Here is a 27,886-nt window from a genome sequence, read left to right on the forward strand (position 1 = left end):
GCAGGTCCTAATGCCTGTCACTTCCCAGGACGTTGGCAGTGGCAGCCCGGAGCCCCCGAGCCCTCGGCAGGTTTGCCTGTCCTTCCCCGCGATCTGATTGGATAAAGTGGGGGCTCGACGGTGGCCGACGTGGGACAGTCTGGCTGTGGCAGGGGTCTCGGAAACCATGGGTTATTGCAGTGGCAGGTGCACGCTTATCTTTATCTGTGGCATGCAACTGGTAAGTGACACTTGGGTCCTCTTATTCTGTAATGTGCCTTTGAGATAGTGGGCAGGGGAGTGCAGTAAAGGGTCTGCCATTGATTAGAGTGGAAGAAAAATTTAAAGAGAGAAGGTGACAGATATATTGCCTACATTTAAAATGATTTCAGGGAGACGCACTGTGGGGTACCGGAGAGGTGATCCTTTCCGCCCCCACCTATTTCTGTCCCTCAAAAGACAGTTTGGCAGGTGCGGGTTAAACTTGTTGTCTTTAATTTCTTTAAGCAAAGCAAGATGCAGCTCTTGTTCTTTTATGCTTTGCATTCCTATTAATGTAACAACGTGATTATCACATACATTTTAATATACAGGTGTTAAACAGAGAAATATAGAATTTCTGACTTTTCCTCTATGTATTAATTTTACAGTGTCTTTGTTTCTTCATTGATATGTGTTATTTTTCGAGGAATATGTTGTCTTAGAATCACAATGCTCTGAAAACCCACTATTTAGGCTAAACGGTATTCTTACAACAGTTTGATCTAGAAGTCACATTGAGTTTTAAAAGTATGTAGATTGAAGAGAACGACTTTGATGAACTCAGCAACACCATTGCCATCGACTGAACCAGTAACATTTAAATCACAATTATTAAAAACAATTCCAAGAAAAAAATATTCTGTCTTACATTATGTATGATACTGCTCCTGAAATAGCTACTGTTGTCTGATCCCATAGGATGGAGAATTATATGTACTTTTTGAGGAATGTCATACAGTTGCAGAGGCGAGGAACCAATAATGGAAAACGTCATGTCTCTGAATTTCAGTTCCCTAAGGGTGATGGAAGGAGGGGCTGAGGAGACAGTGTAGAGGTGAAAATTATACCACCTTTAAGTGGTTAATTTGAGGTAGGAGGTTCTTGCTCACGCGTCATCAATAGCTTTCCTTACAAATTATAAATTAATGTGAATAGTCACCCACATTTCCAACAGTTGTTTCATAAAGGCTGAAAGGACCGCAAGACAGGAGGAGATGTTTTCAAGTCCAATCAGTAAAAAGTGTTTGAAAGATCCAGGATGTGCAGTTAAAACTGATAGAATTCCTGAAGTTTTTTTTTCAATGTTTATCATTCATTTTGAAGTCCCCGGAGTGTTTGTTATTGTTCTGTTTAATATTTAGCTGAAGAGCTATATTTGTAATGGATTGTGTCAGGCTGTTTTTCTTTCCCAGGAAAGTTAGCTGATGATGTCTACTTTGACCTGTGAAAATGGGACTATAAATATAATTTTAAGAATGTTATATTTTTCTCAATGATGTATAAATCAATTTATTTTTCTCTACCACAGGTTCATATTAGTTTTGTAAAAATGAAATTTTGCTCTTAATGAATGTCTACTAGTACAATGAAGTTTACTTTGTTAAACCACCCATACAGGCCAAATATTCCAGATTGTATAAACATTTTCAAAACATTCTTATTTTTATATATGATTCAGATAAGATTTTACTGATTCATATCATAAAAGCATAAAACAGAACAAGTGAGTGGGTAGAGCATCTTATGCTCTTTTCAATTTGAAAATGTGACATAACTTTTAAGCATTTAATTTCGTGCAGCTTTATTGCTGTAATAGGTAACTGTATGTACCTAGATCAGATGACATTTTGCATGGCAAACACAAACTTCTCAAGAACTTGAACAATTTTAGAAAAAAAAAACACATAAATAAATGAGTGCAGAAGCTAAATACACAAAGCAGCATGATAAAGCTGGAGATTTCTTTGTGCATGTGTGTGTGTACGAGTGCCTGTGTACTTGGATACATGCAGTGGTGTATTGGACAAGTGCAAAATCACTTTAAAACAAATTCTGAACCATAGCTAAGTTTGCTAACAGAATAGAGGTAGCACTAGTACAGGTATGTTCATTCGAAGCAAGCATACATTTGAATCATAAGGAGTATTTTATGTTTTATAAGAATCATGTGATTTTTCCTATTCACACTTTAGGTGCCACCAGGCTAATATAATTAGCAGCCATGTTAATGCAGATGCAGAAAAAAAAAAGCAAAGAACAAAGAAAATGCATTTGTTTTGATAAGGTGAAGTGATCAAACCTTAAAGGACTTCAGGGTCCTTGGTAATTGCTGCTTCTTAAAAACATATTATTTAATTTTGAACAAAATAGTTCTTTTGAAAATTATTTTTTAAAGCACTGCAATAAAAAATAGGTAGAAGTACATTTTTTTATTTTTTATAGACTATTGTAAACTTTGTGCATCTTTAAGCTATTATGAGTAAAAATCATTCCTCCAAATATATCAGTTTTGTCCACTGACTTATGACTAGTGTCCCATTGACTGACACAAAAGTTCACTCAGTTTTTTTCACTGCTGAAGTGTCTAGTGTGTGTTTTTGTAATATTTGGGCATCTTTGTTTTGTAGCTGTACAGAAAAAAAAAAACTGTTTTTTCAAAATTAATTGAAGGAAAAACATAGTTTCAGATAAAATCTTTTAAGGTTTTGAAAGCATATGTCTCAAGTCCTGAAAGCAGAATATTTGTTTTTTAATTAAACTTAAATAAAAATCATATGTACCATCAATTTAATATTTATATGTACATGAATTTGCAAGTAACCTTAGAAAAGGAAGATGCAACTTTTGCATTGTGGAGATAGGGGCCTCATTCATCAGATTACTTTAGTGCAGACAAAGAGTTCTGACCATTTAACAAGTGAAGCACAGAGACAAATGATCCACAGAAATTTGTCAATCAAGATTTTATGTCTTTGATTTTTAATTCTATTAAAATGTGTATTTAATTTAATGTTTGACAAACTACAAGTATAAACACTTAAAAATAACTCAGAAAAATCAGTTAATAACACAAGAAATTGGAACTCCATACCATAAAAGTTAAAAAATAAACTTGCATCTTATGAAAAACTGTGCCTATATATCACAAATTAAAATCTTTGGGCTGTATAGTTATGCCAGCTTCAGATTTTTAGGGTGATTTCTACAAAAGGGGTGCGATCTCTGGAAACAGATTTGCTCCATGTGCAGAATCCAGAGTTTAAGCTCATAATCTCAAGAAGGTAATTTTCTTTTTATCATTGCTGTCCTTAATGCTCAGAAACTGAAGATTTCTGATAGTAACAAAAATCATCACTGCATTTGCAGCAGTGGATTTGAAGTATAGGACAAGAACAATTTAACATCTTATTTACAACTTTCAGCAGCTTGTGAAATAGTTTAGCTTCCCCCCCGCCCCCAATGTTTGGTTGACTCAAAGAGTACTTTATATAAATGTTGAAAAAAATTACTCTGCTAGTTCTCAGTGAAAAAAAATCACTCAATTATAATATGGAAGAACATAACTTATTTTAGATTGAAAAGACAGCTTTGTTTTCAAGTAAGGAAGCTCAAAATCGCCCACATTTTTGTACATCAGACTCCTATGTGGAACAAAGCGTATGTGTCATAAACTATTGAAAGAAAGTCTAGATTTACATTCAACAGATTAACACTTGAAAATGTCATTTTTGCCATGTGCTTTATGAAATATTGCTAACTTGAAACAGGTGCAACTAACAATTAGGTTAATACACATGTGTGTGCAGCTGTGTGAAGCAGCACATTTGAAACTCAATTAAGAATGATCAGTTGCTCTTTACTGCACAATTACTAAACATTTTCAGATGTACAGATTTATTTTAAAAAGGTCATGAGTGTAGAATAGACTGAATAAAAACCATTTTATTGTAATTATGGAGTATTGCAGAGATTGTGATTTGATGCAGTGTTCGTAATTACATGCTATTTGATTATGTTTTACAAATTAAAGCACTGAGGAGAAGTGACTTGAAGAGTGCAGGTAGAATCTTATGATTTTCCTAGGATAATTCTGATAAGTTTGACAGTTCTTTAAAGTTAGCTCTTTTCCTACCTCACAATTTCTCCTGCTCAGAAAAATTTAAATTTCAGATTCAAATGCCACTGGTAAAATTTTGAGATTGTCATTGATCTGATGATCCATGGACAAGACTGAAAATTGCCATACAATAGTTTAGGAACTGAGGGAATAGAAATATGCTAAGAGGTTGCTAAGCTATACAATAACTTCCTCTTTTATATCATCTACTCTTGTACAGAAACATTTTTTTGTTTAAGTTTTTTCTTTCATTCTAATTCAATACTACTCTAATGTTTACCAAAGAAAGCTTATTTAGAAATGTCTTCCAGAGTCCAGCTGCTTAACTTCTTATCAGTGTCATACCTAAAGTTTCAGTTAACCTATGGAGAGATGCTCCCCTGCTTTCTCAAATAAAGGCTTGGTTGGGCAGCATCCTCTGCAAAATGGGAGTCCTTTCTGGCAAGGGACCCTTGTGTGGATAAGGGCCTGGAAATGCAAATGGGTATTGCCTTCCCCATTCCCAACCATGCTGCTTTACTTCTGGAACAAAGTTTCTACTTGCCTGGTGGAGAATTTCTGAATGGAAATCAGCGATGTTTTAAAATGAGAAGTCATTATTTTTTGATCTGTTCCTTTTTTTTTGTATATATGTGTGTTTAATAAAAATACAATCTGAGCAATTTAAACATATTTTTATACTTCTGTGTTTATGATGGAAATGAAAGTATTTAAATTATGGCATTAATTACATTAAATATTTGTATATACTGCTAGTGCCTAACATTTAAAAAATGATTTCAGTTATGCTTTTTTGGTAGAATTTCAAGCAGTGCTATATCATTTTCTCAATATTATTAATAATGGAAATTATCCCATTTTCATGCCTTTTAAAACAGAAATATCCGACATCAAACAAGATATTTCTATGCCTTTTTTTTTTCACCTATATAATCAACTCTTCCAATTTAGGTTCCCTTTCCCAGTGGAAACTTGATAGTTGTATATTTTCAATATAGTAAAGTATTGTCATGTGTTGTTTATTAATGGGAAAACATTCCCAGAAAGGCATCATTTAGCTTTGTCATTATTGTGTGAATGTCCTAAAGTATACTTAAACCTAGTGTCCTTATGCAAGTCTGATGTACACTAGGCCATGTGTCACAGTCATCATCTCTTGTGAATTTGTTACTGATGGAGACATTGTTACAGAGTGCATGACTGCACATTAGTACAGGTAGGATTTCTTGTTTTGCCTCCTGTTTAAATAATGATAGAAATAAGTAATGTATTCATACATAATTTCTCTAGGATGGAAACAAAATTTTATGAAGCATTTTTCCTACTATTTTTAAGAAATTGAAGGACATTTAAAAATTATGAAGGAATAAGATAAAATTATATCATTTTCTTTCATTAGATGAGGGAGGGAAATAAAATTTACAAATTCTTTTCCTCTTCTTTAATATTTCAGGTATATTCAGACATGAAAGTTCTTAATCTATGAAGGAATTATTTGCTTTATCTCCCTGAAACCCCTGTTTTTCTTCTTCTTTTTTTGAACTCTAAAACAGGCACTGAATTTAACTGAAGGAGCATTCTAGCATTTAATATTATGGAAGCTGTAAAGTTCATTTTTCCATCCTGGAACAGGAATAGGGTGACTTTCAATGCTAATAATTTTACCTTTTCAACTACTTGAGGGTCACATGATAATTTTTATCTCTTTTCAAAAGTGATTTGTATGCACACTTTGAAATAAATCAGTTTTAAAAAAGTTGTGTGGTTTTATAATCTGGTATGCCTTTAAAAGCTAGCTTTGTAAAATAGTTAAACAACAATCAAGACTTATTTATTGGACCCCTGTTTGAGGATACATATTAAATCATCATACTAACTCATGCTAAATATATTACTGAATCCTCTCCATTAATTGTCTAAGGAAGGTAATAGATATTAAGAGCCCCGTTTTATAGAAGAGGAAATGGAGGACCTAAAAGATTAAGCAACTTTCTTAAATCACTCCCTTAGTAGTAGAGCTTGGATTCAAACCCAGCTCTATGGAGCTCTGAACCTGCGGCTGCGGCTGTGCCCCAGCACTTCACTGCAATCTCCCATGTAACAAGAAAGTTTATCAGTGTCTTAAGTTGGGTTTATTAACAAAGTAAGTATCTACCTACTTATTCCTTGTTGCCACAATAACTAACAGAGGACTGCTGAGGCTTAGAGAAGCAAAGTTCATGTCAGGCTGTTGTCCCAATCTGCCTAGCCTATGTAATCTGAGGGTGTCCCAAATAGGAGCTGCTGGTGTGTGCACTAGAGAATGAAAGGGTCAGAGAACAGACTGCCCCTGCAGAGGATTTTTACTCATGCAATAGCTGTCCATGCTGTTCCCACTACAGTTCAAGTGTGCCCAAGCACTGTGAAACGCTTATAGCTCTACCTGAGAGAAATAATCCCTGGCTATGTTTCTGTGATGATTTAAGGGGCGGGAATAAAAGTTATAGCTGTTGTATATTTCTGACCAATTTTTAACAGATAACCCAACAGATAATAAGGACTTGGGAGATTGATAGGTATGCTTAATATAGACTATGGGAAGAAGAAATGTATTCATTTTTTCTTTTTGAAACCGATCCTTATTGGATGACTAGAGCATGTTAAAACTTTCTCATAGTGGTGTTATTTACATTCCCCAAATCCTAAATCCATCCTAATCACTATCGACTGAGAATATTTGCCAAAATTGTTGATGGACTTAGAGTAAATAGGTTATTTAAAATATGTTAATATGCTAGAGTTCACTTCTTGAACTTGAACATCCATCCCAATCATTTATAGGGCATTTTAATTCAGATCTCTGGGCCTCCTCCCAGATTTTCTGACTTTTTAGGCCTGGGGTAGGGCCAGATAATTTGCATTTATAAGTATTCCCAGATGATACTATTATTGCAGGTCTTGAACCAATCGTTTGAGAACTACTGGCCTGGAATATGGCATGAGTGGTAATGGTGTTATATGAGTACATGGAGCTGTTTTTGAAAATTTCCACCCCTGTTAGATAATGAACTCATTTCTTACTTTTGCCTATTACTAGGTGAAAGAACACTTGTTCTGGATCACGTATGCCTATTTCTGTCTCCTAACATAGTCCTATTGAGAAGTTTAAGTAAGAGAAATGGAAGGTCTTTTCACAGTATTTGTGTTCTTGCAATGAATAGAGATGTACAAGAATCTGAAAGCACCCTTATGCCTGGTCGTGCTGGAATGGAATTAGATTTTTCAAATGCCTTCTTTCCTAGACTGGCACCCAGTCTAAATTTGTGGAATAGCACAGCCCTGGGAGAGAGTGGAGGGAATATTCTGAAAAAGCACTGGACTAAGTTAGAAGCCAGATTTTTCTCTACTCTAATGCTCCTGTATTGCTCAAACAATTTATAGTCTTGGGTTCAGTTTCTTCATTTGAAAAATGGGGCAAATAATTCCTGACCCATTTATCCTACAGGATGCTTTGGAGCATCTAGGGGAGAAAGTGTGCTCAAGTTAAAATCACTATGATTATTAATGTTTTGATCTTTTAGAACTGTTCATCCAGTGAGCCTAGAAGGAGTAATAGGTGTGCTTACATGTCACTTGAACAGTAGCCCTAGTTACAACATCTAATTTTTTTGAAATATCTTTTTCTTCATCCACTTGTAATTTTGGGGAACCTATGAAGGAGTATAGTATTTGGGACAAATAGTTTGGAATATATAAAACAATATGGCTATGTGTCTGATGTGCATACTTTGCGTATTCATTAAAACTTAAACATGGTTTTCACAAACTTCTCAGGGTACTCCTTCAAACTATTTCAAAAACTGTTTTATGTCACTGAGAAATATTCTGCTAACCCAGAGCTCTTATTTCTCACTGTCCCTGCCCCCAAGGGTCACAGTACATATTGGTATACTGAGAGCTAAAGGAATTTCTGCACTGAAGAAATCCCTGCTTAATTCCATTTAACTCAGCTAATATTTACAAAGTGCTTGCAATGATTGAAGAAAGTTCTTTCTCTGATATCCCCTATTAATCTTCCATGGAAGTAGTATTTTCATTGAAATATTACTCAGGGCTAATGATGCAGTCTAATGGTTAATATCATATGATTATCTAACTAATACTTAAAAACTTAAATTCAGTATGGAAACAATCAATTGAACATATTTCTAACAAATAGTGATACATAAACATATCAAATATTATTACACTATTAAAGAAATAGAACCTTGTTTTCAGATACTTGGCTCTATGTTTCTTTGTTTATTTGCGTTTCTTGACATTGTATTTCAGCCATTGACTTGGAATTTTAACTTGAAATCTAGTCAAGTTCAGTTGCTGATTTTGCAAGGAGTGTGATGTGTTGCAGCAATTGTGGTAGGTTATTTGGAACTTTAGAACATGGTGGAGAGGATGTTTGCAGAAGCACTTTCCTTTGAAAGTGGTGGATGAGGAGCAGCATCTGTATCCTACATCTGGAACAGGGCTGCCCCCTCCAGCATCACTCCCTATGTGGTTGCCTTTGTAGGGCAGGTGGTGAAGAGTCCTCATACGGACTTTTGTTTTCTAATAAATACATACACTCCGAAACAGTAACACATTTAAAACCCCTGACAATGCTTCATTCTTTGGAAACAAATGGGTCTTAGTTTGGAATGGGGGAATCAAATCAGTACACCCTATTCTTGTTCACAGAAGTCTTTGTGTGCATCTGTATTATGTTAGTTACACAATAGAATAAGGAGATATTTCAAATCCTTTAAATGACAACTGTGTGTCAAATGATGGAGGAGTCAGTGTTATGTCTGAACTGTTCAATGATAAGGAATTCATGTGATCCTAATTAGAGGGTATCTAACCAAGGATATCCACAAGGTGGATCTCCAGAGTATTATTTTTAGAACGGACAATTTCTGACACCACTGAGAAACAAAAGTGGGAATGATTTCCACAGGTGCCCAGGAGAAGAGAAAATTATATCCTGGTGGTGTGCCGCCTTCTGTGGTCTTGGCCCCTGAGAAAGGACTGCACTGAGCAGGTCTTTCATTATTGCACTTGCAATAATGGTGGAAGGCAGCTTGTTCCTGGGGCCATAATTCACTGCTGCAGACACAGTGATTCTGACCCCATTCTCTTAATCTATAAGGTAGAAATGATGAACCACAAACCAGATGGTGTATTCAGGTGTTACCTGTTTGCTCCATTTGAGTGCAGTGAAGTGCAGGGCTGATATTAGGGTCTGTGGATATGTTTAACTCTAGTTATTGGGAACAATGAGAGAGCCACATATTTGAAGGTTTTAGAAGCTGACTTTGATAATACACAGATGGAACATAAAGAGCTCTCTGTCTCTCTTTTCTTTTAATAAAACTTAAGCACAAATTCGATGATAGTGGACCTATAACTTGTCATTTTCTAAAATATCAGAGCTATGTATAGGATTATGTATTTCTTACTCTGATTGACAGGAATGAATAGACTTTTATTTCTGTCCATCGTTTATAAAATGTTCCATTTTATCAAAAGACATTTGTTCAATTTTGGCTGTTCAATAACATTTACCAACTTAAGTTTTGCTTTTCTGTTGGTTGGTATTAAAGGCTTCCTTCTTTCTTTTAAAGATGAGGGGAGGGTGGAGGAGTAGAGAGGCTCCTGAATGTCCAGAGCTTAAAAGCAAGTAGGTACTCCTCTACTTAAAATTATAAGTCTTAAATTTTATTTTGAAGGTCAGTCCATTAATGAATTTTCTCAAGAATGCATTTATGGTTTTATAAAAACTTCCTTGGAAAGTTCCACAGTCTCTTAGAGATATGAGACAATGTTTTCTTAGGTTCAATTTCATAGACTATCTTAAAATAGAAGTATTTTCATTCAGAAAGGTTTCCCTAAAATCAAGCAAATGGCATCCATCAGTTTACATTTAGGAAGTGTCAATTTTGTAACAACCCTCTTTGGTAACATTTAATCATTTGCCTTTTATCTTGATCCTTGATGGAAACCTGTTGATTGTTCTGTTCTTTTCATGAGAATATGGTGGTTATTATCACTTGTTACTATACCTCCTTTGACTCATGTTTTGTTAAATATCATAATATAATATTTTACTTTTCCAGTTAAATTGAGAGAAATAAACCCCAGTGAATTTTTTTTTTCTGAGATTTATGTAGTGATTTGTTGCAGAATTTACATGTGACCTAGTTTTGCTGCTTATTTGCTGCTGGCAGGCCCATCTTTTAATTTAATCTTTCATAATGTGAATAAAAGTGTTACTATAGACAGAGCACCAGCTGTGTATAAGGCCCTACTGTGAGTGTTGGGAGATAGGGAAGACCCTGTAAAACTTTTACCTGTAGTTGGTTCCTAACCTGCAGTGCTGTGTGACAGGATAATTTTAAAGTGGATGAATTAATAAATGAATAGTGGGAGGAAATTAAGTAATTACTAAAGTAGCTTCATCAAGTAAGATTTATGAAATGTCCACTCATGAATAGCATAGAGAACATATGCTGAATAAATTGAGTATATGTTTCTACCTTTTTGACAATTAGAATATGATTTAACTGAAAGGAATGTCAAGCCATGTATCTAGTGGTCGTGATAATTCAAGATTAGTTTAAATTACAATCCAATCCTTACTCTTTATTTACTAAGTCATACTACTTATTTAATGTGATAAAAGCTTTCAAATGTTCTATTGGTGTGTGCCATAAAGTTAGATTTAAACTTACTGTAACTAAGATAAGTATTGGTGAGACAGAAATGTTATTGTAAGCTGTGCCATCCTGTTTCAGCATTTTTTTTCTGGTCCATTTTTAAAATGTTAATTCATATAATATCAATTTAACATTATCTTGTGTTATTTAATCCAGCTACTGCAACTTTATTTAGATGTTCCAAAACTAAATATTTGACCAGAATGTAAATAATAAAGTGAATGCTGTCTTTCTATTCCATAACTCTTCAGCAATAATTTTTAACTTTTTTTTTATGTGTCATGGACTTGTTTAAGAACCTGTGAAATCTACTGACTCAGCAGAAGAATACTAAGATAACTTCAGAGGACTTAAACTTCTGATCCCAATCCGTAAAATTTAGGTGAAAACCCATGATCTAAATTTTCTTTGGTCTGCCATTTCATTGAAAACTTCTGCTTATCAACAATTTTGATTTAATTATTTTGAACTCAGGAAACATTTAAGGGTCAGGTAGTAAAAACAAACCAGACCTATGTCAAGAAGATTAAGTAGTGTATTAGATGTGCACAATGTAATACAGAATGATTAACAGTAAGAGAAGTAAAAGTACTGTAATCCCAGCTACTGAGAGGGTTGCAAGTTTGAGGTCACTTACCAAGATCCTGGGCAACTTAGCAAGGCCCTGCCTCAAAATGAAGTTAAAAAAGTAAAAGTGTCTGGGGTGCATCTCAGTGTTAGAGCACTTGCCTAGCATGTACAAGGTCCTGGGTTCAATCCCCAGTACTGCCAAAATATGCACAAAACAAACAGAGTCATGGGAAAGATTAGTTATAGCCTCATTAATGGATCACACAGCACCCAAAGGACTGTTACATGATACGTAGAATTTCTATAGCTAGAGATTAGAGAAAAGAACATCATAAATAGAAGAAATGGTAGTAGCAACAAGGTGAGAATGAATGAATCTATGTGTGGAACAATGAAGAATCAGACTGGCAAGTGAGGAAGTACTGGTAGATAAAGTGGAGAGTGAAAGGAGATGGACCTTAGGCCCTTGAAAGGGTCTGAACCTTTCAGGATAGGATATTTGTCTCTGTAGATTTTAATTATTGGAGTTAATTACCCAAGGCACTACAGGGGCAAGGGAAACAGCATAATATGAGAATGAGGGCCTGAGGTTTGGAGCAGGATTTGTGGGAAAGGTGAGGGCAAAGCAACAGTAAATTCTAGGCTGAATTGCTTTAAAGGCCTTAGTGAAATTAGGTGGCATGTATTTGTAGTAGTACAAATTACTTTCCTATCATTTTCTAACTTTCTAAGAGTTGGGATGAAAAAGCAGAAAGTTGAGTTTCTCTGTTCATAGATAAAATTCTAAGGTGAGAGTAAAAATGGGTGTGTCTGGGAAACTGATGACAGAGTGGGAATGGGGAGGTAGGTTATTGGAACGCCAGTGCAAATAAAGAGGTGGGTACAGCAGAAGTGAGGCAAGAGAAGAGGCAGGATATCAGTGAGGAGGTTGTGGTGAGAGCCAGTAAGTATAGAAATCCAGATCTTGGGAGAGGAGCACTTCCTGTATGATATAGAGTGCTTCCTGTGTGATGGCGATGCCCACCAAATTGAGTGGAGTGTTTGGTTATTGAGAAGCATAGGAGGCAATGAGGCCCACTTTTATAAGAAGTATCATTGTGTGTTTTTGGCTTTATTAAAGATGTTTACAAATAAGAGACTGAAGAGGAACACAGTGAAGAGAGAGTGGAGTTATCTTATGGATTGTACATAGTGGTGAGAATTGGGGGATTGATTTAAGCAGGTGATTGAAGCTGGAACAAAATGGTTAGGGAAAGTCCAGAGGCAGCTGGGTTGTGGGTGATTGATTTGGGAAGAATGTACACTTTTAATGATAATGTAAAGGAGAAATTATGGAAATAGAAAGGTAGGTTTCAGGCAAAGCATCTATCTCAGCATAGACAGCATTTGTATTTTGGACTGTGTGACGCTTTGTTGTGAGGGGCTGTTATGTGCCTTACAGGATGTTTTGCAGAATCCCTGGATGCTACACATTAGATGCCAATAATGAATATCCAGTTGCAAAAAAACAACAAAAAAATTTTTCAGCTTTACCAAATTGTAAAATAGCCCTCTTGATGGGATCCGCTGAGCTAAAGCAAAAATATGGAAAAATCACTTAGAAATAATAATAAATACGTTCTTTATAACAGATTTTTAGGACAGTGGAGAGGTTTGTGAGGGCAAAGACAAGACTTGAGGCTGGGCACTGCAGATCCATGAGAGTTATGCCCTGTGTACCATGGCCCTGTGTCACAGTCATCTGCAGCTTTGTACAGGGTCAGTACCAGCACCCTTCCCCCAACCCCTTGATCTCTGTGGGGCAACCCTAGCCATAGAAACATTTAGAAAACTGTAGATTATTTTGGTGTGTGTTCAAGACTGTAGTATTTGAGGCAAACAAGCAAGTGGAATAGCAGCTATGAAGGCTTATAGGGAAAGCAGGATGGAAGGAAAAGGAGATGGGGAGGTAGGCTGAGACATATATTAGGAAAGAGGGATGCCGAGAAAGCATTTGTGGGAATATTGACTGGAAGGCAGTGTTGAATCCAGATTTATTTGAAAGCTACTTTTTATGGACATTTATGTTCTCAACAAAGCTTTTCGCATTCTTAGTATTTTTTTTTTTCCTCAGTTCAGTTTGAGCCGGGTGGATTTTATCTAAGGCTCAGTGAATGTCACCTTTCTTTTAATGCCAATAAAGACTGCTGATGGATATTTGACACTTTTAATGTATCTTCTCTCAAATTGTGATATTTGCTACAATATGTCTATGGTATATGTTTGTTCATGAAAGTGTTAATTAAGAAAGATTTTAGATTAGGGCTGTGTACTGTCAGATAAACATATAATTATTTACATGAAAGGCAAACACTTTTTCTTGAATGTAAAAAGTTTTGGGTCAAACTATGAGTTTTGATTCAATAAAATATTTAGATAAGAATAATATGGTTTTTAATGAAAAAAGTAATCATGTCTCCCAAATCTGAAGAATTTTGGACTTTTTCTTGTTCCTGAAAACACACACACACACACACACACACACACAGAGAGAGAGAGAGAGAGAGAGAGAGAGAGAGCGAGAACGCGACTGCCCTTCAATTTTACAATTGAAAAATACTTAAGCTATTAATATTCCTTAGGTGCTTTATCAAACCCCAGAATATTCAACAAGCATTTTAATATTTGATATCCTGATTCACCAGAAGGCCCAGTTATTGCCAAAGAAATGTAGTAAAACAGGAGAGATTTATCTTTTAAATTATCCTATCTGCTGCATAATTTCTCTTGATCCAACTTGATTTCTTTGGGTAACAGCCTTTTGGTGGACTCTAATTTGCATGCCTGGAGGAAGAGGAGTAAATTACTTGACTTCTTGAAGGTCCTTTTAGCTTGATGGCTTTATGATTAAATCTTGCATTTTAAAATTGCCTTTCTCTAGAAGAACCAGGCCAGAAGATACTTTTCCAGCTCTATATTGGTATGGAGGGCAATTAACATATCATCTGATGCATTTCTGTTTTTCTCTAGGACATACTGGACAGAATAGCAAGCATAGAACACAAACTAAACTACCCTTAAATTTAGAACTGGATGGAGGTGAAGTTTATCTTTTATGAAATTGTGTGCAGTACTCCAAAGATATACTTGTGTTCTCTGAATGTCTAGGTGAATGGAAAGTTGTGTGTGTGTGTGTGTGTGTGTGTGCACATACTGGGTATAGGACAGGAGCAGGAATAAAAAGTATGCTCTTCATTGGAGATATATAGTCCTGTATATATGTGTGAAGAGAGAATTGGTTTTAGTTAGAACACACTCTCCATTTCTTAGAACATCATTCTTTTGGATATGGTAGGATTTCAGCAGGTCTTGTTAACAGGTAATCCAAAGTGTTCAGGGTAAAACACAGGAGTCTTCAATTTGTATGCCTTCCAGGAAACACCAGGGCAGAAAAATACAGATGGGGATTGGAGAAGCCTACTGAATTCATTTAAAACCAGTGGAAGTTTGCATAGGCCACATTGCAATCATCCCCTGCTGGAATTTAGCCAGGGCACACATTAGTGCATGTTCCTTTCTGTCTAGCCTAATTAAAGAATTGTTGAGAACTAACAGCGTTGGCTGACTTGCAAAAGTTGGTGCTTACTAAAATTTGTAAGTTATAAGTGCTTAACAATAGGACCTGATTTTTATGCTGGGGTCATCTTATTAATTACAGTTTTCCAATCATCTAATTAGAAAATACAGTCTGAACTGAGTCTGGAGGATTCCCAGTCTTACTTTCTAATTTAAAGAAAGTGGAAAGAAAAAAAAAAGCAGCACTCAAAGCAATACAATGAAAAGTTAGGTTGTAGACAAACCTTCAGAGATGCCCCATGCCAGCCTGGTAATTATTTAGGATGCACTTCCAATAAGAAGACATTAAAGAGACACCAGTGAGTTAGCTCTTAAAAGTAGAAATCTGTGCCAGTCCCCAAATTGCCTCTTGGACTAGAATGGAAAGCTGGGAAGCGTGACCAGCAGTACCAATTTAAAGTAAACAGTTTGCTCATTGCCTCAGATGCTATACCTTATTTTTCAGCTTAAATAATACTTTGTCAAAATAGCAGAAAGAGAAAGGACAGTCTGCTAAGATTTTAGGTGATTACCCAGCACTTAAAAAAGTATTTTCTCCAAAGAAAAAAAGTAAATGAAGTGCTGTGTATTTTCTCAAAGTTAGGTCTTAGAACTGAGACATCATGCTTAAGTCTGTAATAGCCTGGAGATTAGCTGTATCTGCATCCTTTTAATCATATCATACCTAGAACAGTGCAATATAAAAAAAAATCTCTCAAAATGTTCTGTTTACCATTATTCACATGGCTCTTTATGGACTAAAGAGAAAATATTAAAAAGAAAAACCAAAACAGTGTGCCCAGTGCAACTGCTGATATATTGTCAGTAAATATCTGACAGTTTAATAATTAATCTTCATTTTTTTGTTCTCCTACTTAAGTCGTTAAAATGAACTCTTAGTGTTTGCAAACAGGCACTAGAAAATATGGTATTGGCACAGAGAAGAAAAGTGGAACAAGAAGAACAGAAGGGGATTTTTAAAAATTCCTTTTAGAAATTTCAAACAAGATGTCTATCATAAGATACATATTTGTAGATGGATTTCCTATTTATGTGGCAGCAACAGATTACTGCTTGGTGGAAAAAGTATGTTCTCTTTGCCTTTCCACTCTGACTATCCAGAGGCTTCACAGCTGAATAAATTTCATAGGAACTGGGTGGCTACACCAATAAATACATAATCTCTCCATGATGGCTATTTTGGACATCGTAAGTGTAGATCACAAGTTTACTAGAATGTATTTATTCATTCTGAATTGAATTTCTTCAAATTTGATCCTGGCTTTGAAATAAATTAGGATACTTGTGTCAGCCTTTTGCTATTTAGCAATGTCCTTCAATAATTTTTGTTTTGTTTAAAGTCTATGCGATGATGTTACCTAAGTTAATATTTGAATGTTAAACTATTGCTTCTACTCATTCCTCCATATGCGATTCAAAAGTAATACATGTCAAATTACAACTGCAGTTTTAGGACTCATCCAAGAAGCAATTAGAGTAAATATATCATAAACCATAGGGGGAAAAACCTTTTAGCTGTCTTTCAATGATTTGGCCTCAAAAACAGAGCAGCTGATGGTTTATACCAGTGACATTGCTCAGAATTCATTTGGACTATTGCTACTGCTTTTCATTGAGTAATAGTACATGCCAGTCTATCACATATCACCAGATCATTATACAAATTGACAGTTTAAAAAAGAAAGAATACCAATCTGAAAGGGTAAAGTGGTAGAACTGAGGCACATATGTAGCCAATGAACATTTACATACATGTATCATCCATTTTTCTTGCCATTGAGAAACAGCTCTTTAATGAAACATAGCTCCTTTATGTTGAACCTCACTATTTTAGATCAGGCATCTTATTTTTAGTTTAGAGGATGAGAGCAGCTGGTGTAAGGCCAGGTGCTGATAGGAATAATGTTGATGCAAGACGCTGTTCAAATGGATAGTGCAGAGGGAATCATTGTCCCTTGATTTGATCATGCTGGCTCTAAAATTTATTTTTTGATCTGGCATTTGACTTTGTATTATACTCAGAGAGTTGGAAATCACAAAGCTGTGCAGTTGCAGCGGGTAGACCCTGTAACAGATCCTGTAACATTACCTCCAAACCCAGGAATCACTATTAGCTGTCTTTGTAAATGGAAGAATCGTGTTGTGTAACAAAAGTTAGTTTTTTAAAAAATTTATCCTGTACAATAATCCTGTAACTTGACTCCACTGTGGGTGTTTGGAGGGGCTCAGGAGGAGAGTAGATGACTGGATCAAGGGATGGGACTGAAGGAAGAAGAGAGAAATTTGATGTTCAAAAGCACTACAAACTTTTAAGATTTCCTCCACCTTGAATATCATGTGTATGAATACAATTATTTTAGCAGCTTATATGATTTTAAATATTTTTCTTAACTATTAAGAATAAATGGGATAAACTACCTAATAAACCGATAAATCACAAGTCAGTTATTAAGCATAGAATTAATTAATTTGAATAATTTGTTTCAGCTATCAACTTTATATTGATTTTCTTTTTAGAATGACAATAAATGATTTAAATCAAAGAGTCACATAAGATGAATTAACTCTTTCAAAACCTATGTGGAATTAAGAAATATTGCATGGAAAGCATTAGTTTGTTACTTATTATCATATTCAATGAGTTCATTTACCATATTAAGGCAAGTAATTTATACAAATGCCATAATTTTTGCAGTCGGTTGGCTGTGAAAAAAAAAAATACACCAAGCTCTGAAAATTCATTTTTATTCTTTTCTTTTTGTGCTGTTGTCTTCTTGCTTCCTAACTTTGGGCATTTTTGTAGCCTTGGTTCTAATTTTGCTATTATTTTAAGTTTTCCCATTAGATAAACCAGTTGATTGGTAAAGAAGATTGATAAGCATTTATTGAATATAAACAAATGAGACCTGTGCACAGCTTGGTGTTGTGAATGTGAGGAAAGATGATATGGTATGGAACTTTTTACCTGGTCGGCAACACTAAAGAATGGTTAGTATCTCAGGAGGTCTAATGATAGGGTAGGTCTAGGTGGTTTTTGACAATAGATAAAATGTACATGATTTAACATTAGAGTTGTAACAGAAGGTTTAAGGCTGCATTGATCTGAGACATTATCACCCTTTTTAGACAAATGTATCCCTAGAGGTGTAGTGGGGGTTATGAATGGATAGTCAGAGTTGGGTAAGATTATGGATTTTAGAGTATAATGCAGTTTTGAAGGTCTTAGTTGCTGTAATCAGATTCTCAATCCTGATATGACAGTGTATGTCACCTTACACAAATTACTAAATATTTCTGTGCCTTACTTTGCTACTCTATAAAATGAGGGTGATAATGCTGTTTACCTCATGCAGCACTTGGAGGAAATAAAATAGTTAATCCAGCCATCTAATTTGCCTAAGACAGTCACTGGTACCTACTTAGCACTCAATAAATGCTACTTTTGTCACATTAAGAGTTTTAAAATCTGCAGTTTAAATTTTATGATATGTACCTTACAGCTATGGTTATTTATTTATTTTATAGTGATATGTTCAAGACAACATTTAAGAAAAGTAGGTAGAAAACAAGACCAGTTCACATGGAGAGAGGCGAGAGATAGAGGCCACTGGGTAAGATTTGAAGATAATGATGAGAGATTGAATCATAATTATAATAAAAATGGTGATTAATAAAACAAATACCTATGCTTTCTTTACAAACAATTTGAAATTATAGCATTTCCATTGATACAGTATCCCCAATACCAATTATGAAGAAATGGGGCCCTTGGATCTAGCTTCCATCATGTAGTAACCTCATGATAGAAGCTGAAAGTTTGGTATCAGAAGAGCTTTAGAAGAGTAATTGTTGATGTGTAATGACAGATGAAATGGTCCACAGAGTGGTGGAGAGGACAGTAGGTCAAAGTGCTCAGAGAAAGAAGCTGAGAAGAGTTGTTGGGAAGCCATCCAATTGGTAGAGGAAAACCAATTAAGCGAGAGTAACTAGCAACTTGTTTTGAATTCTTTGGCACTTAAAGTGACAATAATAAGGGTGAGAGCAATGTCCCCAGGAAGTTGCAGAATTTGTTTAGAGGTCAAACTTAACAACTCAGTCTTGGGTCTTATTGGACTAGTGGAAAAAAAAGAAGAGGGCTCAGGGCCATGTTTTCCGAAGTGCCACTTGTGGGATTTGAAGAGAAGGAATTATCTAAGAGAAAATAAGTGCTTGGAGTATCTGGAGAAGTACCAGATAGTATGTCATCAAGAGGTTAGAAAAGAGAGGACAAAGGAGCAGCCAGAAGAGTGAAGCCCTGAAGAAAACATCAGGGAGGAGGAGAGCTGGGGAAGCATTTGGATTCAAGACTCAGGGAGTTTTTGTTAAAGCAGTTTTATTAGAATAGGAGAAATACATTTGTGGGACTAGGTAAAATTAAGCTATTAGAAAAGAAGCAAAATAGATAACATATTTGTTAAGATGTTAAAAAAATGATTCTTGGGGTTAAATTTATATCTGCAATTCCCTGCCTGACCTTTGACATATGTCTGTAACTAACATAATTTGTCTGCACATAACTGAAAGGACATGTTTGTTGTTTAGGAACACTTTTGACCTTTTTGACCATCTTAATGTATATAGAAATACCATGCATAGTTGGTTTCTTGAGAAGAAATGGAAGAGGCCCCCAGGCATTCAGGCAGACAGATCTTATAAAGTCTATGCAAGAACCAATACGTGCATGCACTTTGCCAATAAGCAAGAACCAGAGGTCTTCAGTGAAACCACCTTGTTCTCTGATTGAAACTAATATTCATGGGCATACATTCATTGTAAAGCAATGTAGACTGTCTGAAGGGAAGAGGTGAAGAAAGATCTTTGTGGCAGCTTCATTGATGGCAATAAACATTACATGACCTAGAAGAAACTGAAGGACAGACAGTATTTCTAGCAACACAAGAATGAAAGTATAGCAGTTTGAGTATATTTTAGAGGGCATAGGAGTGTTACCATCCTCTCGATAGCCTCTGACTTGCTTTTGAGAACATTATTATAGGAACTTGAAGTAATTTACAAGGTTCAGGACTAGTTTGAACCCAGGACACCAGCCACATTTCTCTTTTCTATCTGGAGAAAGGTTGGGTTTGAGGCTCATTTTCAGAATGCACAGATGTGTGTAATATAGTTGTTGAAAGATTACCTGTTGATCTGGCTGCTAAAAAAACCACTGGGTGTCTTATAAACAACAAAATTTGTTTCTCACAGTTCTGAAGACTAGGAAGTTCAAGATCAAGGTGCCAGGAGATTGGCTGCCTGGTGTAAGTCTGTTTTTTGTGGTTCAAGATGGTGCCTTCTTGGAAGGGGTGAATGAATGCCCTTGGGTCATTTTTCTAAAGGCACCAATCCCACTGTGAAGGCTCTGCCCTCATGACCTGTTCACTTCCCAAGGGCCCCTGTTTCCTAGTACCATCACCTCTGTTAAATTTTAACATATAAATTTTAGGGGACAACATTATCAGACCATGGCATAGTCATTAAAGCTAAATAAAATAGATTTTTATAGACATAATCGTCCATCAGAGAAACAGCAGTTGTGTTCTAATAATCTTAGAATAAATTATTGATATTAGTTAGTTGATAAGATTTCTCTAACAATCTATTTTCGAAGTACACTAAATATATTGGTGCCTACATGGAACACAAAGATATGAACCAGTGAGGTATCCGAATCCTGAAAAACTACTCTCACCAGCCCCACATCTGCTGACTATTGTATACCATTCTCATAATGTTCAAAATGGATAATTTTGTTTTTCTGAGATGTCATAAAAGGAATCATTAGAGTACTCAGGATGGGTTAAAATGGGCATATTCAGCTGTCCCAAAGCACAATTTGAAGCTGAGCTTTGTATTGAGAATCACTGAAACTGACTCAGCTGCGTAATTTGGTAACTGTGGACATGTCAAAACACCTTATCTTTCCATCTATTACAATCCCTCACTGTGTGTGTTTAAAGATTTCCTTTGCTTTCAAAACAATGATAAAAACCCTTGTGCAGCATTCAGGATGAAATGTGTTTTCAAACTGTAGCCCATCTCATTTGAAGAGATGGAATAAGTATCATTAAAATGGTAACTCAAATCAGTCAAAGCACTTTGCTGGAATACTTAGATTAAAAGTGATTAAGAACTGCTGTGGTTTGCCAATAGCTACTATTTTGAATTACATTAATTTTTGCATTTAAAAATACATGACTGCTTTTAGTGTTTTACGAGATCATTTGGCATCCACTGAAATGCATGGATTTAGTGGGGTGATCCCATTACGTAGCATTGTTTGATCTGAAAAGAATGAGAACACTGCAAATAGATGTCTGCGCAAGCCTACTCTTTCAGCACCACCATTAACAGATGCAAGACAAAAACTCCAGGGAAAGGAGAGATTTCTTGGTTTTTGCCTCCCGTGTGACTGAGAAATCTGAAGAAGAAAAATATTTGAAGAATCCCCCAAATGTCATTTTTTAATGTTTTGCTTTAGTAGGATAAGATATGATGATTCAGTATTTCCTTTAAATTATTATAAAATGGAGATAACAAAATTTCTATTTTAACCATTTTATTTGTAGAGTTCAGTAACATTCAGTACCTACCTTCAACTTTTTTTTTTTTTTTTCATTTTACCAAATTTGAAACTCTGTAGTCATTAGGTAACTCCTTATTTTCCCCTTCCCCAGTCATCGGCAGTCTAGCTCTGTGTTCCCATGGTTGGGAGGGAAGATTGAACTCCCTTGGGTCATTTTTCTAAGGGCACCAATCCCACTCATGAAGGCTCTGCCCTCAGCATCTGATCACCTCCCAATGGCCCCATCTCCTAGTACCATCACCTCTGAGTTGAATTTTCACATATAAATTTTAGGGGACCAAACTTTCAGACCATAGCACCATTATTTAAGCTAAACAAAACAGATTTTTAAAGAAATAATCTTCCATCAGGGAAATAGTTGCTGTGTTGCCGCCTTACAATAGATTGTTTTTTGTAATCTGCTTTCTACTTTCTGTCTCCATGATTTTAACTGCTCTTAAATAACTCATAGAAGTGGAATCTCACAGGACATGTCTTTTTGTGACTGGTTTATTTCACTTAGTATAATATCTTCAGGGTCTATGCATGTTGTAGCCTATGACAGAATTTCCCTCTTTTATTTTTAACACCAAACAATATTCCACTGTATGTATAGTCTACATTTTGTTTACTCATGCATGTGTCCTAGACACTGGGTTGCTTCCATCTTTTGCTGATATAATAATGCTGCTATGAACATGGGTTTACAATTACCTGTTCCAGTCCCTGCTTTACCCACTGGAATCAAATGCATGAAATATGATATGTCAAGAGCATTGTAATGTTTTGAACAACCAATAAAAAAAATTTGGGTAATATAATGGGTCCCTTTGATTATTATATCTTATCAATGTTGATTTAAATTGTGTTTACTTAATGTTACTTAAATATGTAAAAGTATAAAACTTGGCCTGAATACTTTATGCTTATATGGATTGTAAAATCCCACATAAGCAAAGCAATGATAATGACATGTTGCTGCAAATAAATTGTTGCTTGCAGCATAAACGTGGTACTAGCCATTATGGCATGGGTTCTTTTGAGTCTGACATTCTCAAATGTATGACTTTGTCCTTTTTTTTTTTAAATCAGCCCACAAATATTTAAAGTATTACTGATTTATACAAACTTGATTGTGAAAATAAAATAGGCAGTGCTCAGTTACAAGATGGTTATCCAGATGATTCAGAATATATTTGTGCCAATTTCTTAAAGATTAGTATTGCTATAGTGACATCAATCAGAATAGTGGTTATCTTTTTGGGGGGTGATTGACTAGAAAGGGACCCAAGTGAAATTTCTGGGATGATTAATATATTTTATGTTGATTTGGGTATTATTTTTATGGGTATATACATTAATGAAAACTTGTCAGGTTAAATGCTTAATTTCACTGTAATAAATTTTGCCTTAATAAAGAAAAGTATGATTAGAATAAAAGACACATTTTTAAAAAATTGGAGGGAATCTATCTAGAAGTGGAATTGCTAGATCATATGTGAATTCCATTTTTATTTATTGAAGAAGAGCTGCCTTTCCATTTTTCATTTTAGCTGCACCATTTTCCTCATCAGCAGTGCACAAGGTCCCAATTTCTGTATATCCTGGTCAACACTTGTTATTTTTTTGTTTTCTTTTGTCTTGTTTTGCTTTTTGATAATAGCCATTCTAATGAGAATGAAGTGCCCTCTCATTGTGGTTCTGATTTCCATTTCCCTAATGATTAGTGATGTTGAACATCTTTTCATGTGTTTATCATCTTTTTTGGAGAAATGTCTATTCCCATCCTTTGCCTATTTTTGAATTGGGTTGGTTTTGTTATTGTTGTTGTTGACCAAAACATTGTTTTGAACAGAAGTGGTTAGATGTGTGGTATTAAAGAGTGTTAATAATCTTGGCAAGAGACCAGACAAATTAAGCAAATGGATTTCCTGCCCCAGTGTCTTGATATGCAAAGACCTGCTACTTTGCCCCCAAAACAACTCTGGAATAACTGCAGCTTTTATTCATTTGCTTCAATTAGGCTTTTTCTTTTCTGGAACATTTCTTGCTTATGCACATACAAGATTAAAACAATAACAATAGAATTCAAGTGCTTGATAGATTTTATTTTTATTAATCAGCATTAGCCATTAAGAAATACCAGTTAGCCAGTAGATAAGTGTATGTTATTCCTTTGTACATAAGGTCTCTTTAATACATGTGATTTAGAAGAAATAGAACATGTTAAAATATTAAATATTTATTTTTAATGAAAGTATCATTTGAATTTGAGCACTTTTTAAAAAAGATTCTGTTATGATTAAAATTGTAAAACCCAGAAATATTTAAATATATTTTCCAATGTCTTTCAAATTTTGAATGGGTAAAGGATAGAATCACCGAAAAGGTAGGGATAAAGGAAGAAGAGATAAAATACTGTTAATCTGTTAAAATATTTTTATACAATAATATTAGGATTCCAAAATATCACAGGATAGCTTGTCCATACTTTGCAAATTAAAGATCCACATTGGCATTGTTTATAGAACTATAAATAATTTACATTATTTTATAAACAATTTATTTATTTTATATTATATAATTTTACATTATTTTATAGAATTGTTTATGAGGTTGAAGTAAAAATCAAAAAGTAAGAAAAGCCACTGAATATTTTAAAGATTTTTTTATATTTAAAAATATTGATATGTAACAGACTAATTAATTCCCTGTGTTTTCATCTTAAACTTAAGGGAGATTTCAGATAAGTGTATCCCTGGGCTCACCCCCTCCCTCAGCTGCTATTTCTTGTGATTGTACAAGAGACAGCAATTGTCTATTCCACTGCTCTAAGTTCTATTTTCTTGCTAGGAAGGAAGTGGAAGAGGTACTGTAGGGCACAGGACTGGTAATGTGGAGGATGAGTTGAATGTGTTCCATCAAAAATTGGTGATGCTGAGCAGTCAGTATTCTAAGTCTTTTTCATGGACTTCACATACCAAACATGCAGTGTCTTGGCAATTTGCAAGGTATGGAATAATCTAAGGCAAGGCAATATCCCTGATAAACTTAAATATTCACTAAATTCAGTAGTATTTAGTTTATACATACATCTGTAAAAGGCTTGGGAAAGAATAGGAACTGAGATCCACTGTGTGATCCCTGTGTGTCTAGCGCCTTGATCAAACTTACTTAATCCAGACTTTCTGACAAGTATGTGAGGAAGCTTTTGTTGAGTTCAGTGACTTGACAACTCTGAGTAAGTCCTTTAATTCTTTAAGAAAAAGCTATGTGAAAAGCAACTCAGTTTCACATGTTATGGTTAACATCACCTTGGATCCTGATTATGCTTGGAAGTCCACTCAGACCATCCCTCTCCTTTACAGTGGAAGTTGCAAAGGTGCAGAGGGGTGAAGAGACTTCACCAATATGAACTTCTTGTCTCTTTATTTTCTTATTTATGAGCCAAATATACCTTACTGAGATGGCTTCTAATGATGATGGGATGAAATCACAAAAGATTAAAAGACTGAAAAGAAATATTTTCCTATAGCAGTTCTCCAAGGGCATCTTGTGTAGCATCCTGAAGTACAGGGTGACTTACAGATCAGGACTCTGATGCTCCCTGGACATGAAGAGGGATACTTCCTTTACTTGTCATGCTTGATGGCCCAGCATCTTACTCCTAGAGCAGAACTTTTAATTTGGAAGTAATTAAGAACCAATCTCTACTTTCAAGCTACAAATATTATTGAATTTTCATTTGTGGGTCTTACTTTCTCCTTTGAGCATTTTCTGGAAACCCTTTAAAGTGTTATTTTACTAATGCTGTTAGCATTAAGAAGTTACAGTTCCAAGAACATATAAAGTTCTAATTTGTTGGAACTTAAACCTTAATATTCCCCCTTGAGATAAATTTTTAAATAAAATTAATTGCATTCAGATTTGTTATATAATACTGTCATATTTGAAAATGATTTAGTCAACATGTGGTATACATGTGTTTTAATAGAGATGTCATTGAAGATATTTTCTCTAGAAATGTCCAAAAATGTGTGAGAGTGACTGTTGGAACTATCACAAAAAAATGTCCTTTTAATGGACGAGAGACTATGTAGTTACACAAGAGTTCTCACTTTTTGCTCAACTTGTTTGTAAATTAGTTACAGAAGCTCAGTATTTTGTGAAGACGCAGTCTGCTGTTATCTCTTCTTTTGCTGCATAAAAGTAAAGACTTAAAAAAAAAATCACAGTTTGTTGAACTGAAAATGCCATAGGCCAGTTGAGGCAGTAGAGGGTGGAGAGGTAATTGCAATATGCTGTTGTGAGGTATAATCATAGACCACAACAATCTTGGAACCTCTCTTTTTCCTATTTTTTAAATTTAGGGTAACTTTCTCTGTTTTGCAAGGGGAAAAATATGTAGTTCATATAAATCTCATGCAGCTCCAACCTTCCTGTCTTAAATAACCATTGGTGAAGTTTTTCTTGTACCTGTGATACTGAAAGGAATCTGAAAAGCAAATGTAACTAATGGCCCATAAATATCCTGTTTTCATGGGCTTCTGAAGTGTAGAGGAAGAATCCTCAAGCCCTTAAAAACAATTGCACTCAAGAGATTTGAGTGTGGTAAACAGAACATCCTTTGTGTTTTAAATCTGCCATTTGAACTTGGCCATGGGACTCTTAGGCCAGACAATTGTAACACTTTCTTCTCCCTGCAAAGTCTTTACTAGTAAAAATTTGAGGCCACCTCAATCCACTGTAATGTGTGTATTTTAGCACTTATATAAATATGCTTGAATTATTTAGGTAAATCCTTTAAACAATTTCTTCTTTAAAGTGACCTTTCCCAGTGTTTTATATCCAATTCTATTCTCTTCATCTCTCACTCTTCTAGTAAACTCCCAGGGAAAGAGGCTTGATCATTAGTTCTCTCCCTGGATTGCTTCATTGTTTCTCCTTCATTGAGAAATACTGCTATTCTCCTGAGTAATAAAATAAAACTTCAAATTGTTAACTCTTGTATAATAAGGTTGCTTAATGTTTTTTTTTTTTTTGGTTTTAATTCAACTACAGAAGAATTTTAAAAATGTATTTTTATCCACACACATACTTATGCATGTTTTCCTGAACACTGAAAAATCAGGGCTATTACTGATAGGTAGGATTAGAAATTCACCGGGAAAAGAAGAATTATTTCCCTTAGCAATTTCAGAAGGAGCAGGATGATTCCAATATCCAGTAGGTTCTAAGTAGTAAGTTAGCTTGTTACTCTTTCATGGATGCTATTAGAAGACAAGAGAGTCCTGATTCAGAGACAAAAGACTTTATTATTTCTAGCACCACAAGTAGCATGTGCTTCAATTTGTTCCTCTGTGCTCAAGTCCAGGGTGGGTGAGGGGACAGATGACTCCATTGGCCTTAATGGATGCTACATGTGCAGTAGGTTTGCTTTGCAACCTGAGAACATGAACAGTCCTTTCCTAGACTCTGTTTTGGGTGAGAAGTCTTATGAGTGGTTCTAGACAATGGCCTGTGAGGGCATCTGATGATAGAAATACTCATATGCCTAGATTAACATGACACATGGATAAAGCCTTCGGGGAAAATGGTTATAACCTCTGTATTTTAATCATTTTTATCTCTTTTTAAAGGAAATTTCTATTTTGTGAGACATTCATTATATATATTAACATAAAAGATTAGATAATGTAAGCCATTTTATATTAGTGTGACATGCATTCAAGTGTTTTTAACCGATGCGTGATAAAAACCATTTTGTTGACAGCCGACTCACAGGATGAGTATACACTAAATACATTTATTGTGTTTTTGTTGTATGAGATAGGTGTTTTAGTTACTTTAATGGAGAGAACACACCAGGATTACTGATTGCTGTGAGGGAACATTCTCATTAGGAAATAAAGAAAAATATATATGATATATATGTATAATGTGATGTGTGTGTATTAGAAATTGATGTGTGTGTTAGAAAAAACATCAAAGTAAGAGATGTGAGGTTTGCTATGTGTGGCCCTTTAGAGGGGTAGTAACTATGCTGATGTAAAAGACCTTTCTAGAATCAACTACCAATTCAGTGTTGATTTATGTATATTATGGAATTTGATTTCTTACTTACCTTTGCTTTTCCTTTTCTTTGGAATGTCACTCTCTGCTGCACTGTCTGTCACACTTTTGTTTTGTCTGTGTGGTGGTGACCACATATCATCTCTGCTCTGGGGACTT

General features: G+C 35.1%; 1 long non-coding RNA gene across 1 annotated transcript in view; it reads left to right on the forward strand.

Moving 5' to 3' along the window:
- LOC125614633 overlaps nt 1-27,886 on the forward strand; it is a 430,190-nt gene that overhangs the window by 17 nt on the left and 402,287 nt on the right. The window contains exon 1 of the long non-coding RNA XR_007345217.1: nt 1-220. This exon is cut by the window's left edge and continues 17 nt beyond it. This is a non-coding gene — a long non-coding RNA (uncharacterized LOC125614633). The remainder of the gene's footprint in view (nt 221-27,886) is intronic.

This window comes from Marmota marmota, unplaced genomic scaffold (assembly GCF_001458135.2).
Source record: "Marmota marmota marmota unplaced genomic scaffold, marMar, whole genome shotgun sequence".
Lineage (NCBI taxonomy): Eukaryota > Metazoa > Chordata > Mammalia > Rodentia > Sciuridae > Marmota > Marmota marmota.